General features: G+C 42.4%; 1 protein-coding gene across 9 annotated transcripts in view; it reads right to left on the reverse strand.

The window, feature by feature from the left end:
• The window catches only part of PITPNC1 (phosphatidylinositol transfer protein cytoplasmic 1), a 256,157-nt gene that overhangs the window by 165,843 nt on the left and 75,930 nt on the right, over nucleotides 1–14,384 (reverse strand). For 4 of the 9 annotated variants that reach the window (XM_089901458.1, XM_089901462.1, XM_089901461.1 and 1 more), the window contains one exon: nucleotides 1–14,384. This exon is cut by the window's left edge and continues 23,053 nt beyond it; it is cut by the window's right edge. The exons of the other annotated variants lie outside the window; for them this stretch is intronic. The gene's annotated coding sequence lies outside the window, so the exon portion shown is untranslated. 9 annotated transcript variants of the gene reach the window in all.

The following is a 14,384-nucleotide window of genomic DNA, read 5'->3' on the forward strand; positions in this document are numbered from 1 at the left end:
CACTGGACTGCCAGAGAAGTCCTGAAGATGTGCATATTTTGGACCAGTAATTCCACCTTAAGAATCCATCCTGGGAAAATACACATCTGCGTGAAAACATAAAGAAACACACAAATGAGTTTATGGAAATAGAGATTTATCTTATTTGCAATAGCAAGAAATTGAAACTTCCTGAATGTTGATCATTAACGGAATAGTTACATTTTTGTTCATCTACTTGATGAGCTGCTGCTAAAAAGAATGTGGTAGATATAAGTGTACCTGCAGAGAGAGACTTCCATTATATATAACGTTTTTAAAAGGTGAGTTTATCACATGTCTTGTGTGGACATTTATGTTAAAAAAAAAAAAAAACCTAGGTAAGTCTTATTTTCATGTTTGTAAATGCACAGAATAAAGTCTGAAAGGATAAACAGCACATTTTTGATGGTGGTAAGCTCTGCAGAGAAGGACAGAATTGGGAAGGTTGAAAGAGGACTTCTTACTGTAAATATACGTGGGTTATTTGTATATCACTTTTTTTTTAATGAATTTATTTATTTTTGGCTGTGCTGGGTCTGCGTTGCTGCGTGAGAGCTTTCTCCAGTTGGAACGAGCAGGGAGCGGGGGCTACTCTTCGTTGCGGTGCACGGGCTTCTCATTGCGGTGGCTTCTCTTGTCACAGAGCAGGGGCTCTAGGCGCATGGGCTTCAGTAGTCGCAGTGCGTGGGCTCAGTAGTTGTGGCTCGCAGGGTCTAGAGCGCAGGCTCAGTAGTTGTGGCGCTTGGGCTTAGTTGCTCTGTGGAATGTGGGATCTTCCTGGACCAGGGCTTGAACCCGTGTCCCCTGCATTGGCAGGCGGATTCTTAACCACTGCGTCACCAAGGAAGCCCCTGTGTATCACTTCTGAATTAAAAAATACCCACTTACCCACTTTTGACAGTATCACCCTCAACCTTCTCTTCTCTGGCCTAAATAGAAATAATTCTGCTTATCTGTGATAATACTAACTCTTTCAATCACCATGTATGAGTCTGGGTTAAAATCGCTTGAGAAGTCTGACAGAAATGAAAACATTTTTTGTAGAATGAACTGCACGTAATGCTCTCAGGTGGGCTCAACCAGAGGGGAACAGTAAGTGCTTTCCATGTGTCTCAGTGGACTGGAATTCAAAGGCTGACACAGTAATTCCATAGTAAACAGGGGGAGATTAAGGCTCAAGTTTAGCGTAATACTTGTCACAAAGGAACCTAACCTAACTTGGTTTAGGAAAGACAAGCACTAACCTTTGTATGACTCAACTCAAAGAAAGCCAGGAATGAGACTTAGATGCCTCACGGAACTAGTTAAAAACCTGCATATTTGGTTATGCTCAGAAGACTGAAAATATTTTTCACATAATTTTCATGGGGAAATTACCGCATGCAAGAATCTACATAGTTCAACAGTAGGAGGAGATGGAGAAGAAAATTATGGGGAAGGGGAAGTGTCTCCCTCACGAAAGTGTTTGTTAGAGGGGCGGTATTTTGAAAATGTGTTCTTTCCACACCCCAATTCAAGTTGTGCTCTCTCGCATTTTTTTCTCTAAGGACAAGTATTACACTTGGCACTACTCCAAAAATGCTCTCTGTAATTCCTGCAACGTTTTCTTCTCAGAATTCAATTCTCAGCAACACCAAAAATTCATTTGTGTTTCAGAATTTCCAAATTCTAAGCATAAGGAGTGGAAAATAATCAAATGAAAGATGGTCAATACACCAACAGGCATATGAAAAGATACTCAACATCGCTGATTATTAGAGAAATGCAAATCAAAACTACAGTGAGATACCACCTCACACCAGTCAGAATGAGCATCATTAAAAGTCTAGGGACTGGGCTTCCCTGGTGGCGCAGTGGTTAAGAATACACCTGCCAAAAAAAAAAAAAAAAAAAAAGAATCCGCCTGCCAATGCAGGTGACACGGGTTGGAGCCCTGGTCCAGGAAGATCCCACAGGCCACAGAAAACCTAAGCCCATGTGCCACAACTACTGAGCCTGTGCTCTAGAGCCTACAAGCCACAATTACTGAAGCCCGTGCGCCTAGAGCCTGTGCTCTGCAACAAGAGAAGCAACCACAAGGAGAAGCCCGCGCACCGCAATGAAAAGTAGCCTCCACTTGCCGCAACTAGAGAAAGCCCGCGCACAGCAATGAAGACCCAACGCAGCCAAAAATAAACTGAAAAAAAAAAAAAGTCTACAAATAACAAATGCTGGAGAGGATGTGGAGAAAAGGGAACCCTCCTACACTGTTGGTGGGAATGTAAATCGGTGCAGTCACTATGGAGAACAGTACGGAGGTTCCTCAAAAAACTAAAAATAGAACTGCCATATGATTCAGCAATCCCACTCCTGGGCATATATCTGGAAAAGACAAAAGCTCTAATTCGAAAAGATACATGCACCCCAATGTTCATAGCAGCACTATTTACAATAGCCAAGACATGGAATCCATAGACAGATGAATGGATAAAGAAGATATGGTATATACACTCAATGGAATACTACCCAGCCATAAGAAAGAATAAAATAATGCCTTTTGCAGCAACACGGATGGACCTAGAGATTATCATACTAAGTGAAGTAAGTCAGAGAAAGACAAATACCATATGTATCACATATGTGGAATCTAAAATATGATGCAAATGAACTTATTGATGAAACGGAAACAGACTCACAGACACAGAAAACAAACTTATGGTTACCAAAGGTGAAAGGGGGTGGGGGAGGGATAAAGCAGGAGTTTAGGATTAGCAGATACAAACTACTATATATAAAATAGATAAACAACAAGGTCCTACTGTATAGCAGGAGAACTACATTCAATATCCTGTAATAAATCATAATTGAGAAGAGTATGTATATACATGTATAACTGGATCACTTTGCTGTATAGCAGAAATTAACACAACACTGTCAATCAACTATACTTCCACACACACAAAAAAAGATGGCCAATACATATAAACTGTCCCATATCCAAAGACATTTATTTCTAGGGACTTCCCTGGTGGTCCAGTGGGTAAGACTCTGTGCTCCCAATGCAGGGGGCCTGGGTTTGATCCCTGGTTGGGGAACTGGATCCCGCAAGCACGCCACAACTAAGAGTCCACATGCTGCAACTAAGAGTCTGCATGCTGCAACTAAGAAGTCTGCATGCTGCAACAAGTTTCCTGTGTGTCGCAACTAAGACCCAGTCCATCCAAAATAAATAAATATTAAAAAAAAAAAAACGAAGACAGGGACTTTCCTGGTGGCGCAGTGGTTAGGACTCCGCGCTGCCAATGCAGGGGGACTGGGGTCGATCCCTGGCCAGGGAACTAGATCCCACATGTGTGTGGCAACTAAGAGTTCGCATGCCACAACTAAGGAGGCGGCCTGCTGCAATTAAGGAGCCCACGAGCCACAACTAAGACACAGCACAACCAAATAAATAAATAAATATTTTTTAAAAATAAAATAAAAAACAAAGAAATTTATTTCTCAATGCTGATTATATGTGTTCAGTTTTTTATAATCAACAACAAAAACTCTCTAGCAATGTCACCATGACAACATAATAGAATCAGCTAGAAGTGCTCTCCCTGTAAGCTGCTGTATGTTATGCCCATAGCTGTATCAGTCAGGGTTGGTCTGTTATGTTGTGGTAACAAAGAACTACAAGATCTCCATGGCCCACAACAGCCAAAGTTTACTCCTTGCTCAAGCAGGTCAACAGGACTGCTCTGATCCTCCTCATCACTCAGACACCCGGGTTGAGAGAGCAGTCACCACCTTGAACTTTGCTGGTCACCACACAAAAGGGGAAGGGAGAACTCTTGGAGGGCCCACACTAGCAAGAAAATGCTGAATGTGGCACTATGTCGCTCACGTTACAGGTCATTAGCCAGAACTAGTCATGTGGCCTCATCCAGCTACAGAAGACCAGGAACACAGTTCTCTTGTATGTCCAGAATGAGAGATTAATAGAAATATTTGAGAAACAAGAAGAAACAATAACTGATAGCTTTTCAAAAACACTAGAAATGAGACTATAAAATAGGCTGGATTTTTTTGTTAATTTTTTAGGCTGTTTTTTTTTAATGTAATTTTGTTGTCAAAATGGATGTAATATTCTGGAATTCTATCTGTGTGACGATACTAAGATGTCAGCCTCTAGGTTGAGAAACCTTTATCCCCATCAGGGTTGTCTTAACAAGTTCAAGTTTGCAGCCCAAATCCGTAAACCATTCTATCTTTGTAAGCATTTCTTGAGAACTAAGAAGTAAAAAATAAACTTTCACTATTTGATTTTTGATAGATGTTTGCTTTTCAGGAAAGGAAATGTAACTAATTATTAGGATCTGCTGCATTAGTAATAGCGCCAAACTTCTTCTATTTTATCTCATTATTTTGGCATAACAGGATGCCAAGCAAGAGGAATGTCTAGCTTTTCAGGTTCTCTAAAACAACCTGAGCTAAAATCGAGATGTACTTAGCCATTAATTTTTTTAAAATAAGAAATGTGATTTGCCAGTTCAATCAAATGACTAAAAGGAAAGTAGGCAGCTGTTATCGAAGACATCATTCCAACCTCCTTAAAGCAGAGTTTATGTTGGCTAATACATAGTTACAAACTGCTAACTCACATTTAATTACAGGTCAATGTATGCAATGTACAGCTGCCCAAGTCATTGGTCAAGACAGCCACTGAAAACCGGCCACATCATTCTAGAGTTGAGTGTGTTTTCCCCTCACGTTCCCCTCATGTAATTCTGTAGACAGATGTCATTAGATTGTCTTCTCTTTTTTCATTTGTCATGATCAGCTAAATGACATGACCAGTCATCTATGTGACTAATCACTGTGAGTGGAATTCAAGGTCATAGATTTGATTCTGACATGGGCTAGCTCTTAACGTGGATTACCCCAGCAGAAAAGAACTGAGAAAAGGGAACAGGAGAGAAATCAGGAGTGAGAAGTGACAGCATGGATACGCGGGCGGCCCTGAGTCTTCTTAAAAAAAAAAAGAAAGAGAAGAACTCAAGTGCAAGCAATTTATTTGGGAGGTAAAAGGAATGAGGAAGTGATATAGAGAAGGGAAGATATGAAATAAATGGTGTGTTTCAAGCCAATTACCACCCTGCACAACTGAGCTGAACCCCACTGGTGGAACCTGCAAAAACCATGTAGACACACCCCTTAGATTTACCCACCCCGAAGGGTGAGGGAGCTGGGGTATGTCAGTCATTGGTTGGGCTGCTCCCAGGAAGCACTGCTTCATGGGCAGCAAAGTGACCTATAGGCCAGAAAAATCTTCAAGCAAAGAAATGCAGGTGCTGTAAGTCAGAAGTCAGGCCAATGTGCATTGAAGTGGTAAAGATGAAGGAATATGGGCAGGGTACCAACTGCATCTGTTATAGCTATTAACACATCTGGTAATGGCCACCAGCTCTAACTCCAGCCAAATGCCTGTCATTGGTCACTAGGAGCATCAGTATCGTGTCATACATGACTGCATTTCCAATAGTCAACTAGTAGCGTTAAAACAGCGGCAGACCAAGATGCAGATTTTTAAAATATACTTAGTAATAACAAAACTAATGGTAAACCAGAAAGAAAAGTTTAAAATGCACAAAGCTACAGTTTTACATCAAAAGCAACATTTCCCAAAGTGAAAACACTCTATCCCCACTCTATAATGTCATCTTGTTTTACTGTCTTTTCAGCTTTTATCACTATCAGAAGTTACTTATTCATTTATTTCACGTATGGATTTATGTGTCTGCGGCTGTTTCAACCACTTAGCATGTGAAAAGAGAGACCTTGGGACTTCCATGGTGGTCCAGTGGTTAAGACTGCATGCTCCCAATGCAGGGGGCCCAGGTTCCATCCCTGGTCAGGGAACTAGATCCTGCATGCCGTAACTAAGAGCCCGCATGCCACAACTAAAGATCCCGCACTCTGCAACGAAGATCCCACACGCTGCAACTAAGACCCATCACAGCCAAATAAAAATAAAATAAATTTTAAAAAAACACAAAAAAACAAAGAGAGACCTTGTCTGTCCTGTTTACTAGTGTAACCCCAGCATCTGGCTCATGGATGCTCAATAAATAGTAGTTAAATGAATAAAAGATCGCCTTTCCAGAGAGACCCAAAGCCAATGGGCATAGAATAGGCTCTGAAAAGTCCTTTATCATAGGACATAGTGACTTTACTTACCCTAGCATGTCTCAAGTTTATGTAACCATGGAACCCTTGTGTGCGTGGGGTTTTTTTGTTTGTTTGTTTTCTGGCCACACTTGGATCTTGGATCTTAGTTCCCCAACCAGGGATTGAACCCATGGCCTCGGCAGTGAAAGCGTGGAGTCCTAACCACTAGACCACCAAGGAATTCCCAACCATGGAACCCTTTTATCCTGGAAATTCATTTTGCCTGGAAACAAAGTTTGAGAAATGCTAGTCCAGAGATGACAAAGCCAGCAAGACTGAGAATAACTTTAGTGAGTATGACATGGTTAATGAACTGTAGGAGAGACGGGAAATATTCACTCCTAGAAATTCAAGAGACTGAAGGAGGTAAACACCACTCCTTAAGAAACAGAAAGAATTCACGATATGTGTAAGTCAAATCACTGTATTACTCACCTTAAATTTATACAGTGTTGTATGTCCATTACAACTCAATAAACCTGGAAAAATAAATAAACAAGAGTCTGGTCTTCCACCAAAGAAAGAAAGAAAGAAAGAAAATATCTCATGTGGCTACCAATGGCTGGCCCATTTCTAGATGATGCCAAAGTACAAGTTCCATAATAAAAGGTGCTCAGGCAAATTTCATCCAATGGTAACTTTTGCTCTGACAAAGGCTCTTTTATTTTCCAAATTTTGATTTACTACAATTTGATTTGTTACAAAGCAAATCGATCCCAGGGACAGGGCAGGCTGGCTGACTCCTGACAATGGCAGTCTTCTTAAGGGCAGAGGTTTAGTTCACTGATAAATCTACAAAAGTTATATCAGAATATCTGCTTCCATGGAAAGACGTTAAAAGTATTGTTCAGTAGAAGAAAGCAGTTGATAATAAGTGTGTGCCGTATGATCTCATTTTAGTAGTAGTATTTTATACATAATCTCCCTGGAATGTCAGCTCCATGCAGACAGGGGTTTTGTCTGTTTATTCATGCTTTATCCCTAGGGACTGGCACATGGCAGGCATTCAATAAATATTTGTAAACTGCAGAAATAGATGTCTGCATTGAAAGGAAGGTTTATACATGCAGTGTATATGCAAATATATTCAACAGTGGTTAACTCTGGGAGTCAGATTCGTGGGTATTATCTGGCAGACCTGTATTTTTCTCATTCTTAAAAGGAAGATGCATTGCTACTGAAGTAAGAAAACAAAGACATCTTTTACAATGATTGCTAGGTTGCTGTCACCACACCTTCTTCCCCTTTCCAAGCCCCATTTCAGTACTTCAAGGTCAAACCCACTCTCCCCTATTCCCACAAGGGTCCAGAGGCATCAGGCAACTGAGAAGCAGCCTCCACTTTAGACGGGTGGGGCCTTGAATTTTAATCTAGTTTACTCCACTACACCAGTACTTTTTCCACAGGCCTATCAAAGCAGGATATTTAGAAACGCTGCACATCATTTGATCGCTTTCTCAGGTATAGAGTGTAGAACTAAACCTGAAAGCTGGAAAGGAGAGTTAAAACTGGAGCTCTTATGAGACTGCAAATTTGTTGCTGACGCTCAAGGTGGAGGATACTGCAGCTGTGCCATTCATCTTTCCAGTGATGGGTTAAGAATATTTAGAATTCACAGTCAGTAGCTCAGCAGCCTCTCTGTTAGGGCTCTAACAATTGCCTGGCCCTGTGACGGGTTCTTCTGACACATGGAGTACTCCTCACTGAGAATGCAGAGTTCCCACCTAAGGAAGAGGGTCCTTGCTCCTAGAAAACCCTGTGTCCAACACTTGGACCTTACAAAATATCCACATTAAAGAACAGCTACTGAATTCACCATTCGATTCTCCTTTTAACAAAAGGATTCCAAATATGACTGGATATTTTAAAAATTAACTAGAAAACTGTTTGGCAATATCTACTAAAGCTGAACATATTAACAATTCAACTCCTGAGAATATCGCCAACAAAATATACAATATGTTCCCTAAAAGCACTATTTGTAATAACTCCAAACAGGAAGCTACTCAAATGTCCCCAGAAGGAGAAGAATAAATAAATTGTGGCATCTTCACACCATGGAACACTACACAGCAATGGGAATGATCAAACACGCAACAATAGGACACATCTCACACACAGTGCTGAGTGGAAGAAGCCTGCCACAGAAGACCACATACCATATGATTCCATTTAAATAAGTTCCAAGGGCATAAATTCTATCTATGGTGTTGGAAGTCAGAACAGTGGTTATCCTGGGGTGATGAGAAGACAGGAATGAGGCATGAGGATCCTGTTTCTTGAGCTGGGTGTTGGTTATTGTTTTAGTTTTCAGAGCAAATTACTACAGACTTGGTGGCTTAACCCAACACAAATTTATTCTCTCACAGTTCTGGAAGCTGGAAGTCAGAAATCAAGGTGTCGGCAGGGCCAGGCTCCCTCTGAAGGCTCTAAGGGACAATCCGTTCCTTGCCTTTTCCAGCTTCTGGTGTCTCCAACTGTTCCTTGTGGCCGTATCTCTCCAATCTGTCTCTATCTTCACGTGGGCTTCTCTCCCATGGCCTCTTCTCCTCTTCTGTCTCTTGTAAGGATACCTGTCATTGGATTTAGGGACCACCCAGGATGATCTCATCTCAAGAGCCCTAATTTAATCTCAAAGACCCATTTCCAAACAAGATCACATTCACAGGTTCTGGAGGACATCTCTTTCTGGGAGCCACCATTCAACTCACTACAGTTACCTGGGTGTGAAATTTTACACAGTGGTGCATGAATGCACTTTTCTGATTGTATGTATATATCCACAAGGATTAAAAAAAAATACAACTTCTCAGAAATACATTTGTTATTCACCATGACACATTCTGCACGCATCTAACAAAAAAGAAGAACACAATCTCTGGTATTTCATTGGCCGTAATGCCTGCAGAGTTTTTGGCTTTTCACAACCTCCCATCCCACTTCTGTTCTTAGTAGAATGTACAGAAACCTCACAGCAACTTCCATGTATGTTTTTATTAACTGATTTCCCCCCATCCTCCACTACCCAAAGTGTTGAAATCCTTTAACAAATTACAAGCCAGGGGCCATCAGAGAGTCTGGGCTCTGCACTGTGTCAGCTCAGAGAATCAGGCTGTAATTTTAGACAGGTGTTCGTAAACTTGGGGATTCCTGGTATGTGGACTTGGGTGCCTCCAACCCCAGACGGCAGGAAAGCAGCCAGTGTTCCCTGCCCAGATGACCAGAAAATGTTTCTTAATGAATTGTCCAGCGGGACTCACACTGGCTCCCACATCTGGCAGATCTGGGTTATATCACTCTCGGTCCTCAGTGTCCTGCGGGTTCCTGGGAACGCCCTGCCCAGAGTCAAGTGCACCAGCTGCAGCAGCCGGCTGCATTCACATGCCTCTCTGCGTCATCCTGACGGTCACACACTATGGGGCTGGCTCCGGCTCCCAGTTCCAGAGGCTGAGTCGGCCGCCCCCCAGGAGGCCACTGCCTCTCACTTTCCCATGGGCCTAAGAAGTCACCATGGAAGTAAAATTCCATGCCTGGAGGTATCCAGGGGAGGACTGCATTCTCTGCTTTTCTACACTAATAGCTCCTGGCACCATAATTCAACATTAGCTGTGTTAATCTAGAGAGAGGAAAAAACAAACATAAAAAACCTGAGCCATTCACATTCCTCAAGGATCCGAGGAGAGAAAGAAGTATAAACTTTTAAAGAATTTCCAAGAAGAAATATAGATTTAAACAGCATGTGGCACAAGGTGGATGGTGGTAAAGAGGTGACAATTTTCATGGAGATGGGGAGGCCTCTGACGCTCTGCTCTGTTGGACCAGAGTCCTGCTATGTTCTCTCCATCACATAAAAAGCCTGAACACTCCCTTACAGTCTACCTGGCACTACATTCCTGCTTTCTGATTAACTACAGAGCCTTGGAGATCTTTATTTTGTATCCTTTTAGTAACTGATCAGAACTGCCCTGAGGCTGCTTCTGGGACAGAACTCCCGGCAGCACCCTGTGGGAAGGTTCTTTATCTTCCTGCTCATTATCGCTAGAACATGACGTAATTCACTCTCATGGAACTACAATACAGGCCTGCCTCACTCCCCATCAATTCCACCTGTTCATTCAGAGTCATGGCATGTTAAAGCCAGAGAGGACTTTTTTTTTTTTTAAACAAAATCTTTAATCTCGGGCTTCTTCACAGTGGTTAAGAATCCGCCTGCCACGGGTTCGAGCCCTGGTCCGGGAACATCCCACATGCCGTGCAGCAACTAAGCCCGTGCACCACAACTACTGAGCCTGCGCTCTAGAGCCTGCGAGCCACAACTACTGAAGCCCGTGCACCTGGAGCCCATGCTCCGCAACAAGAGAAGCCACCGTAGTGAAAAGCCTGAGCACCACAACGAAGAGTAGCCCCCGCTCGCCGCAACTAGAGAATACTTGCGGGCAGCAACGAAGACCCAACGCAGCCAAAAATAAATAAATAAAAATTAAGGGGCTTCCCTGGTGGCGCAGTGGCTGAGAGTCCGCCTTCTGATGCAGGGGACACGGGTTCGTGCTCCGGTCCGGGAAGATCCCGCATGCCGCGGAGCGGCTGGGCCCGTGAGCCATGGCCGCTGAGCCTGCGCATCTGGAGCCTGTGCTCCACAACGGGAGAGGCCGCAACAGTGAGAGGCCCGCATACCGCAAAAAAAAAAAAAAAAAAAAAAAGATTAAGAAAAAAAATCTTTAATCTCATTCTTCTAACTGGTTTGCCAATCCTCATTCTAATTTTAAAGCCAAGTTTTTTTTAAAGCCAAAGCACAAGAAACCTGCGATCCTGACAAGTAATTCATCATTCCCCAGTTAGATAATGATGTACACAAGCATACAACCCAGGTCTCCTCATTCTTTGTTTCAAAATTACATCATTCAGCTCATTAATTTAAAAAGAAAAGCCTATTAAAGGTCTTTAAACTGTGGGCTGAGATTTACAAATCTGCAGATGTGTTCTAAAGAAATAACCAAGAAGCAGACAGAAAGAAAGGGATGCAGAAAATATTCATTTATATTTAGTCATTTACCTGGTGCTTCAGAAGACTAGCTGCCCAGCAGACTCACTCAGCTTTCCCAAACCCCCATGCCCAGGTCAGACCTCAAACCAATTAAATCACAATCTCTGGAGGTGGGTTTTGGATGGCAGTAAGCAACCAGGTAACTCCAATGTGTAGCCAACCTGGAGTGTCATTGGTTTACTGGAGTTCAGGCCAAAACAGCTGTGTAGAGACCAAAATCATAGTTTTCGAAAGAAGAAAGAGGAAAGAAAAGAAAAAGAAAAGGAGGAGGGAGGGGTCATTTATATGACGTGATCTTCAATTTGTCATCCTCTGTGCTTCAGTGGGCTAAATGAATGTGTGGTCAAATTGAGAAGATCTACATGGGTGATCTCAGCCTGGGACAAGGTCACCTTTCCCCACCATGCCTGTGACCACAGAGGCATGTGGACTAGAGCTGGAGAAAGGAGGAACAGAGCAAGCATTCAGGTCCTGTACTCTTAAAGTACTCACAGGTTCTTAGGATACTTTTCCTCTTTAAAAGAGGAGCCCATTACCATATGATCCAGCAATTCCACATTTTGATATATATCCAAAAGACTAAAACGCAGGGACTCAAACAAATATCTGTATACCTGTGTTCACAGCAACGTTATTCACAATAGCCAAAAAGTCGAAGCAATCCATCCATCCATCGACTGAGGAATGGATAAACAAAATGTGGTCTATACACACAGTGGAATATTATTCAGCCTGAAAAAGGAAGGGGCATTCTGACATAGGCTACAACATGGATGAACCTTGAGGATGTTGGTCCAAACAAAATAAGCCAGTCACAGTACAAATACTGGATGATCCCACTTATATGAGGTCCCTGGAATAGTCAAATAATAGAGACAGAAAGTCAGTTGGTGGTTGCTGGGGGCTGGGGGGAGGGAGGACACAGAGAATTATTGTTTAATGGGTACAGAGTTTCACTTTTGCAAGAAGAAAACTTGCATGGACAGTGATGATAGTAGCACAAACAATGTGAATGTACTGAATGGGACACAAAAATGGTTAGGATGGTACATTTTTTAACAAGTAGGGGGTACCCAATGAGTGCCTCTCATTTACTTCTCTCTGGTGTTGGCAGAGGTTACTGAGGGCAAAATCACAAAGGAAGATGTGTCATCTGTAAAATTCTGACATCTGAATGTTGTGCTCTGTGCACAACATACCCCAGGCCACTGAAATCTATTTGGCAGGACTGGCTGACTCAAGAAAGAGTTATAGAGCTTTGCAACTCCCCAGGGGGCACATGAGGGCCGGCTGGCAGGCCTTGTGTTTCACGTTATATAACCACCAAGCTGCCAGTTTCCAAACAAGACGAGGTGAATTCCAATGTGCTCCACGCCTACGAGGAGCCAACTGATGATCAATTCCCAAATAACTTTATCAAGGAGCCTTTTTCTAATTCCCAAATGCGGTAATGCCACTTATTTGTTAGTTGAGAAATCTCTGGTTTCCTTTTTGATGGGTTGACTCAAATGTATTGTGAAAGAGGGGCTTATTTTTCATCTTTTCCTTCCTTTTGGCTTAGTATTCTAGGGGCAAAGAACAACTTCAACAAGAAGAAAATTCCTTTGGCAGCAGCTCTTTTTTAGCTGCTCTGCAATCCAAAGCTTTCAAGTGAGTAAGCTTTCTTCTTGACTAACACCTCTGCGACAGACAGAGAAGGAAAAAACCTGCAGCTCTTCTCTGATCAATGGTCCTAACCCTTTCCTTCAGTCTGTGATGATCCTATTCAGGGGATGACTTGTGAAGATGTTTTCTAGGGGAAGTCACCTGGGCCCTAGAGGCTGGTCCCCAAGCCCACGTGTCTGAGCTCTGGCCAGGCATCTAAAACAACTTGTCATGCTTCCCCAGCCTCGGACCAGCAGCCCCAGAGCACCACTCACACTTGACCAAGAACGTCTGTCCCAGTGATTCACCAGGAAGCCCAAAGTTTGGCAGCTGGAAAAATGTAAACCTTCTGCTTTAAGAGATTGCATATTAACACTTCTGCCAGAAGCCAATCACTCAACAGGAGTTGCATTAAGTATTCAAACATCCTTCTACTGAGCTCAGACACAGTGAAACAGTTGTTTCTTTGGCATAAGGTTCTTCAAGATAAAAGAAATTTCTCTAAATCTAAGCAGTAACAGAAAAGGGGAGAGGTTCTTGTCCACAGAGGGAAAAGGAAACATAACTTAAACGGTATGACTCATTTGTGATAAGTTCTAACCAATGTCCATATTTTATGGATTTTTTTCATATAGATACTTACAAATAAATTCCACAATACTCTTTAATACAGGACGTGCCACTTTCGGGACTCCAGGAGACAGCCTGAAGAGCAAGAAGGGATCTGGTTTCCTGGGTGCTTCTAATCGCTACCCCCTGCTCCAAATGCATAGATACTTTTCAACTATATTCCTCATTATGTTTCTGAATTCAGACACATAAACGTAACCTCCTTGCCTCCCCGCCCCCCTGCCTCAAGTTTGCCCCATGGATGGAAAGGAAAAGATCCCCCCCTTGTTTGGATGGAAAGGAAAATACTCCCTGCTTATAACTGCCATGGAAGCTTCATGATTTCCACAAGGCTCTCTGGAGTCCATGGAACTCTGGAACATGAAGTGGTCCATGGAGTATGTATGTGCACAGCAGCATCCCAGCTATACAGTACCACCCCAGATCAAGGTCAACTTCTCAGAAGGTCTTTGTGTGCAGACATAAGGCTAGCAAAGCTACATACTGCCACGGGAGGAGGAAGAAAAGGTGTATTTTCCACCATTACTCCTTAGAAGCACCCTAAGCACCATATGTAGCTTAATAGCCCGTTGCTTTCTTTGCCCATAAGAGAGAATTCAGCTCACGAAATACCACCATCAATAAATATTGAGTGTTCGTTATATAAACAGCCCAACAATAAGATAATATACTGTGTTCCAAAACACCGTTAAGGCTCTGAGAACATTTTCTGGCACACTGAAATAATGGAATGACCATAAATTATGTAAAGGGAGAAATTTCTTACATTTCAGAAAAAAATAAAATAAAAACCTCTAGCAACAGAATTTAGTGCTTAATAACTCTCACATGCTGAAGTTTCAGCTTAATCAAC

This window comes from Delphinapterus leucas, chromosome 19 (genome assembly GCF_059928025.1).
Source record: "Delphinapterus leucas isolate spDelLeu-1000000601 "Yukka" chromosome 19, BTC_Dleu_Yukka2, whole genome shotgun sequence".
Lineage (NCBI taxonomy): Eukaryota > Metazoa > Chordata > Mammalia > Artiodactyla > Monodontidae > Delphinapterus > Delphinapterus leucas.